Raw genomic sequence first — 14,200 nt, 5'->3', positions numbered from 1 at the left:
TTTTACAAATAAAATTAAATAATTAAACTATAAAATAGTAATGGGTTTATTTTAATAAGGTAGTATCGATTTCTAATAATTTTTAAACCATATCAAAAGCTTTAAAATAGACACTTTACTTTACGACCGTCAAAGAGTTTTACTGCTCTTTTGTTAGAACATTCTTAGTAAGAACTATTAATCCTTTTTATTAGATTTTCTCGACTAAATCTTTACAGTAAAACGGATAAAAATAATGAGTGATATAAAACCGGGATAAATATTTGTCCACAATATCACACTATATCATAATATTTGATAAATATTATAATAAATTATAGATATTTATAAAAAACTGAAGTTTGTTAAAACGACAGACATCAATTTAATATTATTATTCTCATTTTCGATTATTGTACCAGAAATTTTTATATTTGGCATAACTAATATTTAATTAAGTACAATTATCCAATAAATTGTACATTACTGTAAATGTTAAATATTGGACTGTAACCATTAAAAATGTGTTATTTAAAATAAATTCGCTTTTTTTCCCTTTATAAACTGAAATTAATGTATAATATTTTTTTATTAATACATATATAAAAATAAAAAACAATGATCATTTTGAGCAAAGTTTTCCATAAACTAAGAAATATAAGACTTTATAATATAGATTTATTATTCAGATTTTGAGTGGTATTAATATTACTTTTTAATTTTGAAAAAGGTTTTACAAAAAAAAATAAAAAAATAAACGTGTAATATTCATAGATTGAAAAATTGAAAAGCATTACCCCCTAAATCAACTTGTCAAAATTTTTCATCTTTATATTTGATATAGTTATTTAATCTGGATTAAAATTATAAATTATATATATATATATATATATATATATATATATATATATATAAAGAGAGAGAGAGAGAGAGAGAGAGAGAGAGATAGGTAAATATTACATACACCTTTGTAGTGTTTTTAAAATGTCTTACATTAATTCGATTAAAGAAGTACTGAGGGCTTTAAAAATATATTAGATTACTCTTAAAGGGTTTTGCATTATCATTATTGTTTTTATTTTTGTTTTAAATGCTTCACCCGTAACGGTTTTGCGCAACGTGATATGAGATATTTTATGATATTTATTATTTTTTTTGTTACTTTCTTAGTTTCTACTGATGATGATTCTTTTAACAACCGAATTGACCATTTAGTTTTATATTTTCTGTAATTGTTATTTTAATCGTTAGTTAGCGTTTTTCGTTACATTATCAGTATTTATGTGGTTGTGAAATGCCTGTTTTTGACCAGATCCATAAAAAACGCATTGATTCTAAGGGTATTCATTGACATTCTATAAGTACATACTAGAAAAAAAAGGGGAGATCATTGATAAGGAAATGGGGTGACGGTGAAAAATTGACATCATTTTATGCAATTATTATAACAGAAACTGCAGTAAAGTCTTAACACTCCCCACCTTCTGAGGGAACCTCAATACTCCATCCAGGAAATGATTTCACATCCCACCTGTAATCTATGAGGAGATCGTGACATTTTTACCTGAATGAAAGTAAGATATTTCTTAAATACTATTTTCCGTTAATCAGCATAAAAATCCACTGAGAAAAATTATATTTTTTACAGAAATAAAAAGTTTTTTTATTACAGCATCCAATTATTTATGAAGAAAATATCTGGAATTTTTTTTTGTAGATTTATTAAAAAAATGTACGAGAACAAGTACACATCTCTCAAACACCACTGGAGGTTTAGGTTACTTGCTATATTATTATTGTTAATAAATATTTTTGATGATTTCTATAAAATCTAATATATAATTCCGAATGTTTGTCTGTTTGTTTATTTGTTTGAAGTAGATCACGCAAGAACTAACCCACCAATTGCTTTCAAATTAGCAGGATACTTTCGTGTTATCCCAGGGAAAGTTTTAAGCCATAGGTCAAGACCATAGACCCCTGTGAAGTTGTGTATTACAGATAATTATGAAAAAAAAAAGATTAATCCTATTACTTCATTATTATATTTCTCTCATCATGGAAATACTCTCATCATAACAGAAATACGAGTAAGTTTTGGAGTTTTCCTAGTTAAAGGTCTGTGTGCTTTAGTTAGTTACTATTATTTTGTCTTTAGTAATTTAGTTTCTTTTTCAGGTTTCTATAAAGCCTGAATATATTAATTGTTAGTTATCTTAATATTTTGCCTATCATGAGGATAACGAACACTGCGGTGTTCAGGAGGCAGAGCCCTCTGACTAGCCAGGAATCACGAACAATCGAGCTCTGCACTGGTTCAGGGGACGAGGCCCAACCGGCTAGTATTCAATAAAAATTTTTGCTCAATAACAATTATAATTACAATCGGCTCTCCTGCGGAGCCATAAGTAAGTTTCATGACAAAAGTACGCGATAAGAAGGTCCTTAAGGAACCCCAAAAATTAATAATATACAATAAACAGTTGTAAGCAAACTTAAAGTCAAGTATGAAATTTCAAGCTCTGTCATAAATCACAAACCAATAATTTCAGCACCATATAGTCCACAAAACAAACATTAATAACAAATAAAAAAAAAAAGAAAGAGAAGTAACAAGAAATTAGATACGACACAACTAAACTTGACGGTGTTAGATTCCAAACTGTTACGCAGACTCTACGTCGAGTACATGGGTTCGTTTCAACCGTCGGAGGTCTCTGCTGTTATCGAGTAGATTAATTGCAAAGTGGTTTACACGATTCTCAAGTCTCTGCAGGTATTTGACATTGCACTGTCGTGCAATCTCACGAACCGATGGGAGCTCTGGAGCTCCCTTCAGTTCGTAAGATTATCTGGATAATCCTGAATCTCATCATTCCGCGTGAACCACGGAACTTCGGCAATTACTCTCGCTACTTTTTTCTTAAATCGTTGTATGATTTCCACATTACTAGTACTACTAGCTTTTCCCCACAATTCTACACCGTGCGTCCAGATTGGACGCGGGATAGCCTTCTAAATTGTGATCTAATTAAGAGTGTGGAGGTACCTTTAAAATATATTTGTCGTCAGTTAATTAGTTGTTAAGTCGTTGTCGTTGTTAAGGGATGTGACTTGTGATGTGTAGCGACGTGTGTAGTTTGTGGTTGCTGTTAAGTTGTGTTGCGTGTGTGGTGCGCTTTTGCTTTATGTGATCTTGTTCGTGTGTGTAACTTTCTAAGTGGTGTTTGATTATGTGTATGGGCATTTTACCCCTTTCCTGATGAAATACACACCAGTTGTACCAGGAAGGGGGTAGCCAGGAGTGGAGGTTTAGTCAGTAGTGCGCAGGAATACAGTACGCACTAATATCATGTTGCGGAACTTGTTAGCAAGTCTGTTACTGTTTCGGCGCCCGTAAATGGGATTTCTCCACCTCTTAAAAAAAAATCAGATTTCCTTTTGTACATTTATAAATTATATAACTTTAGTAACAGCTGAATTATAAGATATTATACATTAGGTTAAAAATGAATTGAGTCATTCCTATTCTATAAAAAAATAATAATTAATGCATAAATAAATAATAATTATTATTATTATTATAGCAAATAACTTAGTAATAATTTACTCTAATGTGTAGATACAGTGTTTCTTATATAACGTTTTATCTCCGACAGAGTAAATTAATTTGTTGCATTGTACAATCTGTCCAAGCCTTTATTTAATGTATGTTGCTAACATAATGGAAAACGCATCTGGAAAATAATCAGTAATAGTCAAATAAATTTCTAACATTATATTACGACCATTTCAATAGACTTTCCACGTTAATATGAGACTTATTTGTCTGAGGAAAGAAACGGTTAACACCTAATTTTTTCATTTTCCTCGTACATTAAACCAACCATGGAATAGTTGTTATGAAGAATGTTAATGCCATTTTTGAATCACGTATATATATCATGCTTCGTAGAATCTGTTAAGGGTACAACATATAAAATACAAATATAAATAATAATAATGCCGGCCTCCGTGGCACAAGTGGTAGCGTCTCAGCCTCCCACTCGGAGGTCATGAGTTGGAATCCCGGTCAAGTATGGCATTTTCCATACGCTACAAATTTCAATTTGGGATAAATGATTACAGCAGTCGATACCCGCACATCCTGTAAAAAAAACTCTTAGAAATTAATCTAGATAATAAATTTTCAAAGTCCTCAGTATTTCATTAATCATATCTCTCTTAGAAATTTTAAAGAAATAAGTATATCTGTATGAAAATATTTGTTTCTTGTTTTTACTGTAATCCAGATTAAATTAACTTATGTGAAATATTAAATAGAAAAATAAAAACTTTTTCAAAGTTGTTGCACTTTGTTTTCAAAGTTGTTTGCACCAATTTTTCTATCCAACTTATATATTGATTTTTTTAAAGAATTTTTTGGAAAACCTTTGTCAAAATTAAAATATAATTGTTATACCACAAAATAATTGAATGATATTATGTCACCGGTTATAGGAAACTTTATACTTCTTAATTTATAAAAAAAACCTTGATCATATTTATCATTGTTATGATAAATATAGTTTTTTATGTAAATAACATTTTTTTATACATTAAACACAAAAGCAAATACATTAATTTCAGTTTATATATATATATATATATATATAGGCTAAGAAAAGCGAATTTATTTGAAATATTACCGTTTTAGTTAAGTAGTTGTCATTCAGTATACAATTTATGTGATAATTGTCAAAATATGTTTTCACCTCCGGATATATGAAGCTATCAAATATTAGCAAAGTTTGATTAAATGTCAATATTGTACTTTATCATTAGTCATATTTAATTTACTTCTTTAACAAATAATTTAAGTTATAATTTAGTTCGGGACTAAATATAATGAAGATCCATAAGTAGACTGGATTTAAATATATATATATAACCTCATTAAATTTAACCCAGTCGGAATTTTTAAAATCATTTGTAATATCGTCTCTTCTTAAATTCAATAAATACTTCGTGTGACAAAATTAACGGACCAAAATTCGTAGTCAAAATACTATTTATTTATACAAAGAAATCCTTTGAAGTATATGAGATACCCCATATACGGTTTCACTGACAAGGTATTGACAAACTAAACAAGTGTGAATATACGTTTTAAAAATTAATTAGAAAATAAAGCAATATAATTATTATCTTTGTCCATGTTTCTTATTTATTGTTATCATGATTCTTATTTTTTTTTTGTCATTTCTAATTAATTTTTAGTTATTGTCATTAAATAACCATTCATTCTTTTAATTTTATTAGCTAACTAGTTACCTGAAAGCAATAGGCTAGGTTTATTCTTCTTTAAATTAATTTCTTTTATATTGTGTATTTACTAGTTTTATGCTGCACTAATTACGAATAAAATTAAAATTTTAAAAAATAAACATGTATGTCAAAAAAGTAATTTTAAGTAGAATATATATGTGTAATAAAATTAAAATAAAAGCTTATTTATAAAATAAATTCTCATTCACTTAGTCTACTGCTTATCTTTTCCTCATTTTTCTGTGTTGTACGCTTTCGCTGAGATCTCTGGTTTGTCAGAACGTACGAATATGCAAAAATTTAATTAAAAAAGATATGTTTTTATCTTTCAAAAAGTGTATTTACAATTTGTTCCGATTAAGGAACAACAAGTAAACTGAATTGCACAAAGCTCGTGAAGTGGGATTTCGAGCGAACACCCTCAATAAAATGTACGTACATAAATAAACTACATATACATAAAAACTTTACACTTGCATTAACTGGGATCCCAAAAATTCATTAATATTCAGAAAAATTCTCAAAGATTGATAGATTAGTGAAAAAGCAAACCCACACAAGAATGTACCTAATTATTAAAAATACATAGAGATAAACAAAATAGTACTTGAACAAGTTCATGAAAAGAAATGAAAGGAGTTAGACTACACATTAAGACACGTCTCGATTCCCCCCGAGGGGAGAAGATCCCCCGCCAACGTAGCGTGTCCGGTCGCTACACCAACCCCTCCGTTCCTTACCAGTAGTGGCTTTAACGGAGAAACCTTATTAAGTCACAGTAAAGATATTTATCATATGATAGATACTAAACCAGTTCAAGTCTCACTCAGACATCCTAAGTCCAGCAGGTGTTGGCGATTCAGTCACTGGACATCTTCACTGTTGTCTAGGAGATTAACAGCTAGAAAGTTCACCTGACTGTCTAATCGCTGTATGTAACTTAAACCGCACTGTCTGATTTCGTCACTAACATAAGGCAATCGATAGTCATGAACTCCCTCGTTCCGTGTTGCCTCTACAATGAATCTTGCCAATTTTTTCTGAAAAGTTATATAATCTCAACGTTATTTTTGCACATCGTGCCCCATAGCTCTACGCCATATGTCCAAACGGGTTTTACAATCGGTATAAACACCTTGTATATCAAACGTTTATTGGACAACGATGAGTCTATTGGATGTGAGTCCCTACTTAAGAACTAATAAAGCCTCTTATACTTTGTGTTAAGTTGCTTTCTTTTCCAAATTTCATGTGATACGTCCACGTAAAACGACGATAAATGTGGACTTCAAGTTGCCGAACCCGGCTAAAGTACTGGATGACGACACCGTCCGAGTGAACTTAAAAGCACAGTATGAAATGAAAATGATTTGTATTTTTACAAATTCGGAGAAAAAGAGGAAAAAATAAACAGTACGTGGATAAAAATACTTTTTTTATTTATATACTTCACTGCTAGAATGCAATTTTCTAGCAGAAAATTGCATTCTAGCAATAATTATTTATTTATTAAAAAATGAGAGTTGTAAGTACACAGTTACGTATTTACACAATTAAGAATATATATAATGCGCATAATAATTAACTTGCTTAAATGATAAATAAATTTAAAATATAAGAATAATATACATAAATAAATATATGTATAAATATAAATCAATAAGGCTAGATCATTAGTCCATACAAAATCAAATAGTAATGAGCAAACTTAACAAAATTTTAATAAATAAATATTGTTAAATACAAACAAATATATTTAGTATTATGTATATTTACATATAAATTTACATATAATAATAATTTACATATTTATAACATTTAAATAAATAAAAATCAATATTATGTTTATTGATAAGTAATAGTGCCAAAACAATAAAAAATTTAACAATGTACATCGGGCTACTACAGAAGTTGAAGTTAAAATTAAAATTTAAAAAAAAATGAATTTTGTAAAATCATAACAGAATTAAACCATTGCAAATAATGAAACAAAACTCAACAACCTAACTTTTCGCTAGATCTCCAGTGACTCTACCTCAAATGACTGCCTCAGCTGTTCAATACTTTATTATTGTTTTAAGTTTGAACTGTTATTGTTTGAGGTTTTGATATTAAGCGTAGATTTAAAAAAAGCTCTTTTTACTAATGCGAGACATATTTTTAATAATTTTCATTTAAAAAATTTTATTAAAATAACCAATAAAATTCTTTAATTTCGTTGTATTTTGAGAAAGTTACTGGAAGGTTATTTACGAACATTTTTATTACTAAATAGTTTAACCAGCTGAGTGAGTCAATATTACCGGTATACAAACAGTTAACGGCGGATAATAGGTTTACGGAAATATTCTTTAATTGTTATCATTGGTTTTTAATATAAATATAAAATAATGATAATTCTCATAATCGCCGGTGACATACAGTGATCTGTGTGTAGTGCTTATCGATCTAATCAAATCAGGAGTAAAAGCTTTTCATTTTAGAAGCTGAAGGATGAAATACGTCTATTAGGTAATATGATATTTACTCTTAAGAGAGAGTAGAAATTATTTGCTTATGCTGGTAAATTACGTAGCGCTAGATTTATTTAGAAACCAGTAAAAGATATATTAAATAGCGCGTAATTTCATACAATAATTTACGAGCTGCTAGATTAAGACAAATGCATACAGTTTAAGTGGATTTATGATACACTAATACTGTGTGCCTGCGGTTCTGCTTCGTGTATCGATCAACTACCTATCGATTCTATTTACTTATACACTATTATGAGCGAACTGCACTTTATTATGTTGGATGGATATTATGTTACAATGGATTCAGTTAATAAGCAGCGCACAGTGTCTTACTGTGCTTTTTTCCCCGTAGCTTTTTTTACGGTTATGATTAAAGGAAAGGAAGATGTATTCATTGCTTGCGAATTATAATATTCGTAAAAAAGGAAATAAAAATGTTATTATGTACCCATTTCAGTTTATTTAAGGCTAGAGGAAGAGAATTCCACACTATATTAAAGGATTTTCTATTGCGATACTGAGTTCAGCAGACGAAAAATATAAATTTATTACTGTCATTTGTATTTTTGATTGTCTTTTGTATTTTTTGATATCAGAATTAGGTCAACTGCTAAAGAGAGATACATTTAGCCAATGTTTTTTTGTAACCAATGAATGTTTTTGTAGTAGAACACAAGACTTTACAATTTGATCAGCTCTTATTAGGTCATATCCGAGATCTTTAAAAACCAAGGAAACTTTGAAAATATGAAAAAATCGGCTATGGAGAGGTCATCCGACTAAATAAAATTCCTTTTGTCAGTTTATAAAAAAATGTAGAATATTTTATGTGTATTTTAAATGACTCCCAATTACTCGAGAAAATCGTTCTCGCTGATCATATTTTTCCTAGTTTACTTCTCGAAAAAAATATAAATTCTTCAACGAAAACTCCTAATCTGATTACTCTTACATTCATCTTTTATCATCTGTTATCATCTCTTACATTCATTCAAAATGTCTGAATTCAAGCTAATTCGAGAACCTCAAGTGCGAGTAAAAACGACTTACACCATTTTACGTTTAATACCATCTTACAGCACTTTACCTCGCACGTTACCTTGCGCATATCGTGCCGGATTATCTTTTACCATGGCTTAGTCGAACATTTAGAAGCTGAGTGAAGTCTGGTCGAATATTTTACAGTCGAAACTTATAAACGTATATGGTGAAAGTCGGTCCGGCCCAGGGGAGTAGAGGGAAAAAAAAGTTGTATTTGTGTAATTATTTCTTGTTATAGAATATAACTTACACCCCTTTCATACAAAAGAATCCTTCTAGTAGGACAGTACTTAGTTTATAAGTTTTTATTTGACCTAGCATTATAATCAGTCTAGTAGAATTAGGTTCGTTTCATAATGTAATTTTCTTCTAATCTTAGAAAAAAATCAACTGATTTCTAAATCATTCATATAATTATATAGTTTTCATAGCTATTGCCGGAGAAAACTCATCACTGATCCTGAATTAGAAATAAAAAATCACTGAATCTCACCCACCTACATAATTTTGTAACAGCAGTGGGATCTGCCCACTGAATTTATGAGGATTTATGTACTGTAGTATCCAGGTTTTTTATAGACAGATTTAATTTGAAGAGGATATTATATTTTGGAGAAATTGTAATTAATTTTGAAGTAACTAAGCAGTTAAGAAGTGATTAAATTTAGAAGCAACAAATTCTTTACATGGTTTGAAAATTTTAACTTATGATTAATTACTTTGGAGGAATTTAACCCTTACGGCCTCAAGCCTATTTTGTAAGTACTAGTTAAAAGCCTCAAGCACGTTTTTCAGAAAAAGTAGATGTTTGGTAGAAATGCCACAGAAATAAAAATATACACGATAAAATTATGAAAAAAATTGTAATTACTCAGTACACTATTTAGATTGTGGTGCTGCGATCCAAAATGCTGTTACACACTTGATTAATTATTTAAAAAATTAAATTAAACTTTTTTTCATTTAAAAAAAAAAAATACTGAATTTGTTCTTTATTTGAAAAAAGTCCTTGCTATTTATATCTAATCTATCACTTTTTCTAAAAAACTAAAATTATTTGTGAACAAAATAAAAAAAATTTCACTTAAAAATTCATATTATTTACAGGGTTATTGAAATTTTTGTGTTACCATTTTTTTGTAACATTTTTGCTTTGAAATTTCAAAATAATTCTAAAATGGTGCGCTTAAAACATTTTACCAAACCAAGGGGTTGCCTGTGATGATACTGTACTCCATTAACTCTTAAGAGTAGGTTTTCCAATTATCCCCATATTCAGTATGCAAGCTATAAAACCTTTCATTTCAGAAATGGTAATATTTTTCCATTTTCGGTATGGTTCAGAAAGCCTATCTCTATTTGCATTTAAATATTGATTGGCTGATCTATTGGTTTCTTTCACCATCAGTTCAAATAAATTAAGTGTAAATAATAAATAAAAATAAATTATAGGTGTGGAACCTGGATTAGGCATATGTTTTGGGCCGGGGAGTTCCAAAAATTGATGTGGAAGAGGGACATTATCTTCCGGTTCAATGATGTTTCTGTATGTCTCTCTTCTTCTGAATCCCTATCACTATCGCTTGTGATTAATTCATCATCTTCTTCAGCCCCACTGTCACTAGATAATTCGAAATCGCTATCAGTATCATCAACAAAAAAGTTATTAATTTCTGCATCGGTAAGACGTCTACTAGGCCCGAACATTGTAGAAAAAAAAAAAAACCGAACTAACGGATAAATCTGAATATTTTACGGATCACGGTAACTAAAACTAGACTAACACTATAACTGAAACTCTAATTTCATAAAATAATAATATGATACCTATAAAAAATCCCTTATAAACACACGGAGTAACCAAAACATAACCGTGAATGCACGGAACAAACTTCTGTTTACATTAGAGATTATCGGAATTTTGAAATCGACTATTCTCTAAAATACGTATCGTAAAATGAAAACAACCTACACTATCGACATCTACGAATTGTAAGCTTTAAGAAAAGATACTAAGTGAGCGATCTAGCAGTAACGTAAAGAAATATATGAACATAAAAACTGCATACCGATATATCGTACGGGTGAGACTTTTAGCACAAGCACTCATGTATGATATATCGTTACTTTGAGGTTTTAAGGGTTAAAAATTATACGGGTAATATGTATACGTATTGTTATTACGTATCATTGTAATAACAAATTACTCTTAATTACAAAAGTATTGAACGATCCTTTTTTCGTAATCAATACCGATTAGTATGAGGAATACAATATGTATTTTACTTCTCTGTAAGGAAAATGAAAAGCAAGTCGAAATATCGAGTTCATATTATTTGTTATGATAAAATTATGGTTGAAAGTCTTATGTACATGAGAATTACATTAAATGAGAATAATTTTCAAACAAGTGTACTGCAACAAATTCGAAAGATAGAAGGTTCAAGTTATAACATGAAAATACTATGGTACCTTTTTTAGGGAGATCTAAACAAGCAGCTTATTCTTCTTGATATTCTAAAGGGATTTATAAAAACTCTAGATTTATATAAAGGAAACAAATATAATGTCTACAAGATGCTTTCTGTTTATTTTTTCTTTGAAATAAACTATAATAAAAAAAAGATATAATTTTCAGTTGGTGAGGTTGTAACAATACCTTGTTCTTTGTAATAATATTTTTAAATAATTCCAACAGGCTATAGGTAAATTATGCTGGTGAAAAAAAGCAAGCTTACACAATTTATCTAAACTTTATTTTCCCATTGCGATTGATATTAATTATAAAACTGAGTTTAGGAATAACATACAATCTAATATATAATATTAATTAAGACTATTAAATTTTTCAGTGACTTAAAAAAGTGTAGTCTATACTAAACAAGAAAAATTACTATTTTAAAAATATTTTTTATTAATATGTTGTTAAAACTACAAAAATCGATGGTAATATTTGATAATAGTCATGAACGAGGTCGTAATTCCTGGTTCATGATAAAGGTAAGAAAAGACTTGAAGAGAATTGACGGAAAATGATTGCTACTTAAGATGAATTAACGCTTTTTGTAATGTGGAGATAAGGATTTTTTACCTACATTTTCCGACTAATTCTCATGAATTTTCATTCGAAACATTTTACGGCAAAATAATAACCGACTGTATTGTAACGTTTTAATCTGTATAAATAAAAATGAAAAATGATCGTTTGTTTAAAATATTAAATCTCCGAAAGTTCTTCGCAGATTGCTTTGAAATTTTGACACAACGTTGCATTCAAATACGCGCATGTTTTTATATACCTAAGATGTCACACCTGTGACAGGTAAAAATATGTTGTTTTTTTTTAAAAACTCCGCTATCTGTTGCACGTAAAAGCAACACACTACCAAATATATTACGATTCCATTTCAGTGTTTCCGATATGTATGTCCGCTATAGACTAAAAATTACTAGACAGATTTACGCGCGGGGAAAAGGGAGAAAGAGGAAAAATCGAAAAAGGTAAAAGGGAAGAAGGGGGAAAATGAAAAAAACCAGGAAAAGGAAAAACGGGGAAAAATATATATATAAATATATATATATATACATAAATATATATAAATATTATTTATATATAAAGGGGAAAGGGGAAAAGGAGGGGAAAAGAGAAATGGGAGTGGAAAGTTAATGTGAGGGAGAAAAAGGAGAAAATTTCGTAATGTTCATTTGTTGATGTTTTATCAAACTTTAAATTGTGTTCTTCATTTAATCTATATATATATATATATATATATATACTCAAATCTAGCAATAGCGAAGCATTGCCGGGTCTGCTAGTAATGAATATATGAAAGTACGATGAAAACAAAGAAATAGTTATTTTCAAAACCTCTATGTAGGTAATTTACCCCATCCAGGTGTTCCATTACAAATGTACTTTTTCAACAAAATACTACTCTAAATAAGGTATATCGATCCCTTATTTACTTGTAGCTTGTGTATATGTGTGTGAACGCGCGCGCTTGCGCTTCCGTATATACTTTTTTTTTTAGTAGAATTGAGTAGAAACCTACTTTAGGCGTTATATTAATTAAATTATACGCTGCATATAAAAATAGATTCCGTTGCTTAAAATATTTACCCAATTACCCAATGTTCATTGTTGTAAAATAATCCACTCCTTTAATATATTCCTGAAATTTTTAAAAAAGCTCAAAATATTTCGGTACTTAGAAAGTACCGAGAAAAAATAATTTGTACTGCCAATTTTACTTTCCTTTGAAGTGAATATAATTTATTGAGGAGCCTTTTTTTATAATTATGGAATATATATATTTTTTTTACGTATTTGATTTTGATTTGATTCGATAATTATTTTTTATTTATATTTTGATCTAATTTTACATGATTTTTAAGCGGCTTATATTTTTAAATATATTTTTCTTAATTTTTTATGTTTGAATAATAAATGACTTTTTTTTTCATTTTATTTACTGTAAAAATAAGTTTATTTTTTATCTTTGTGAAGATATTTCCATTACGGGACAAATTTCAGAAAATTTAATTTTCCTTTTAAATCTTGACGTCAGTAGATTTATTTCTATTGTTAAATTATTTTGATTAAATTTTATTTTAAATTGTTTTGACTGGTTCATTTTTTATTACAATGAAAAATTACTGATTAAAACCAAAAGTTTGTTAAAGAGTCGAATACTGCTTTTAAAGCCTATCTAGAATATTCAAGAAGTATGATGAAAATTTATTTCTGACGAAATTTACTTTGACATTTAAGAAAATTCAGAAACAGTTAATTGTGTACATGATAAAAATAACAACTGGTAACTGCAGATTAGTTTTACCTTTTCATAAGTAAATAGCTATAGCCAGTCTGAATTAAAATTAATAAAATAATTACAAAATCATAATTTAATGAGTAATTAGGATGAAATTTGTTTGTTTTCGGTATTTTTATACGTCTTTTTTTACTATACTGTTTTCTTAACAATTAGATCTTTTCTTTAATTAATATTCTTTTCTTCTTTGAACCTCTGTTATTGTCATTTTTTTAAGTTTACATTTAATGTCTTCCTATGTTCATCTGTCTTCTGTAATATATATCTCAATGTCCATGATATTGTTATGTTTCTAATAAAGTTTCCTCTTTTGCCTTAATTAAATACCATTTAATTTCATCCCAATTCCTCAATGCTGAAATATAGTAGTAAGAGAAGTACTAAAGGAAGACCGCTGATGAGAAGAAGACAAAGTTATTAACAATTTATTTCTAAGTAGGAATACGTTTAAAAACTTGAAAAAGGAGGAAAACTGGCGAAATTTTCCAGAAGGAAAAATCAGTAATGATGATTTGTGAGAAGACT

General features: G+C 28.8%; 1 protein-coding gene across 5 annotated transcripts in view; it reads right to left on the bottom strand.

Annotated features, from left to right (window-relative positions):
* Positions 1-14,200, bottom strand: part of LOC142326132 (QRFP-like peptide receptor) — an 807,760-nt gene that overhangs the window by 256,070 nt on the left and 537,490 nt on the right. The window lies entirely within an intron of this gene.

The sequence above is a fragment of the Lycorma delicatula genome, chromosome 6, assembly GCF_047948215.1.
Source record: "Lycorma delicatula isolate Av1 chromosome 6, ASM4794821v1, whole genome shotgun sequence".
Taxonomy (NCBI): domain Eukaryota; kingdom Metazoa; phylum Arthropoda; class Insecta; order Hemiptera; family Fulgoridae; genus Lycorma; species Lycorma delicatula.
The sequence above is the reverse complement of the archived record's forward strand: the minus strand, read 5'-3'. Positions and strand labels throughout refer to the sequence as shown.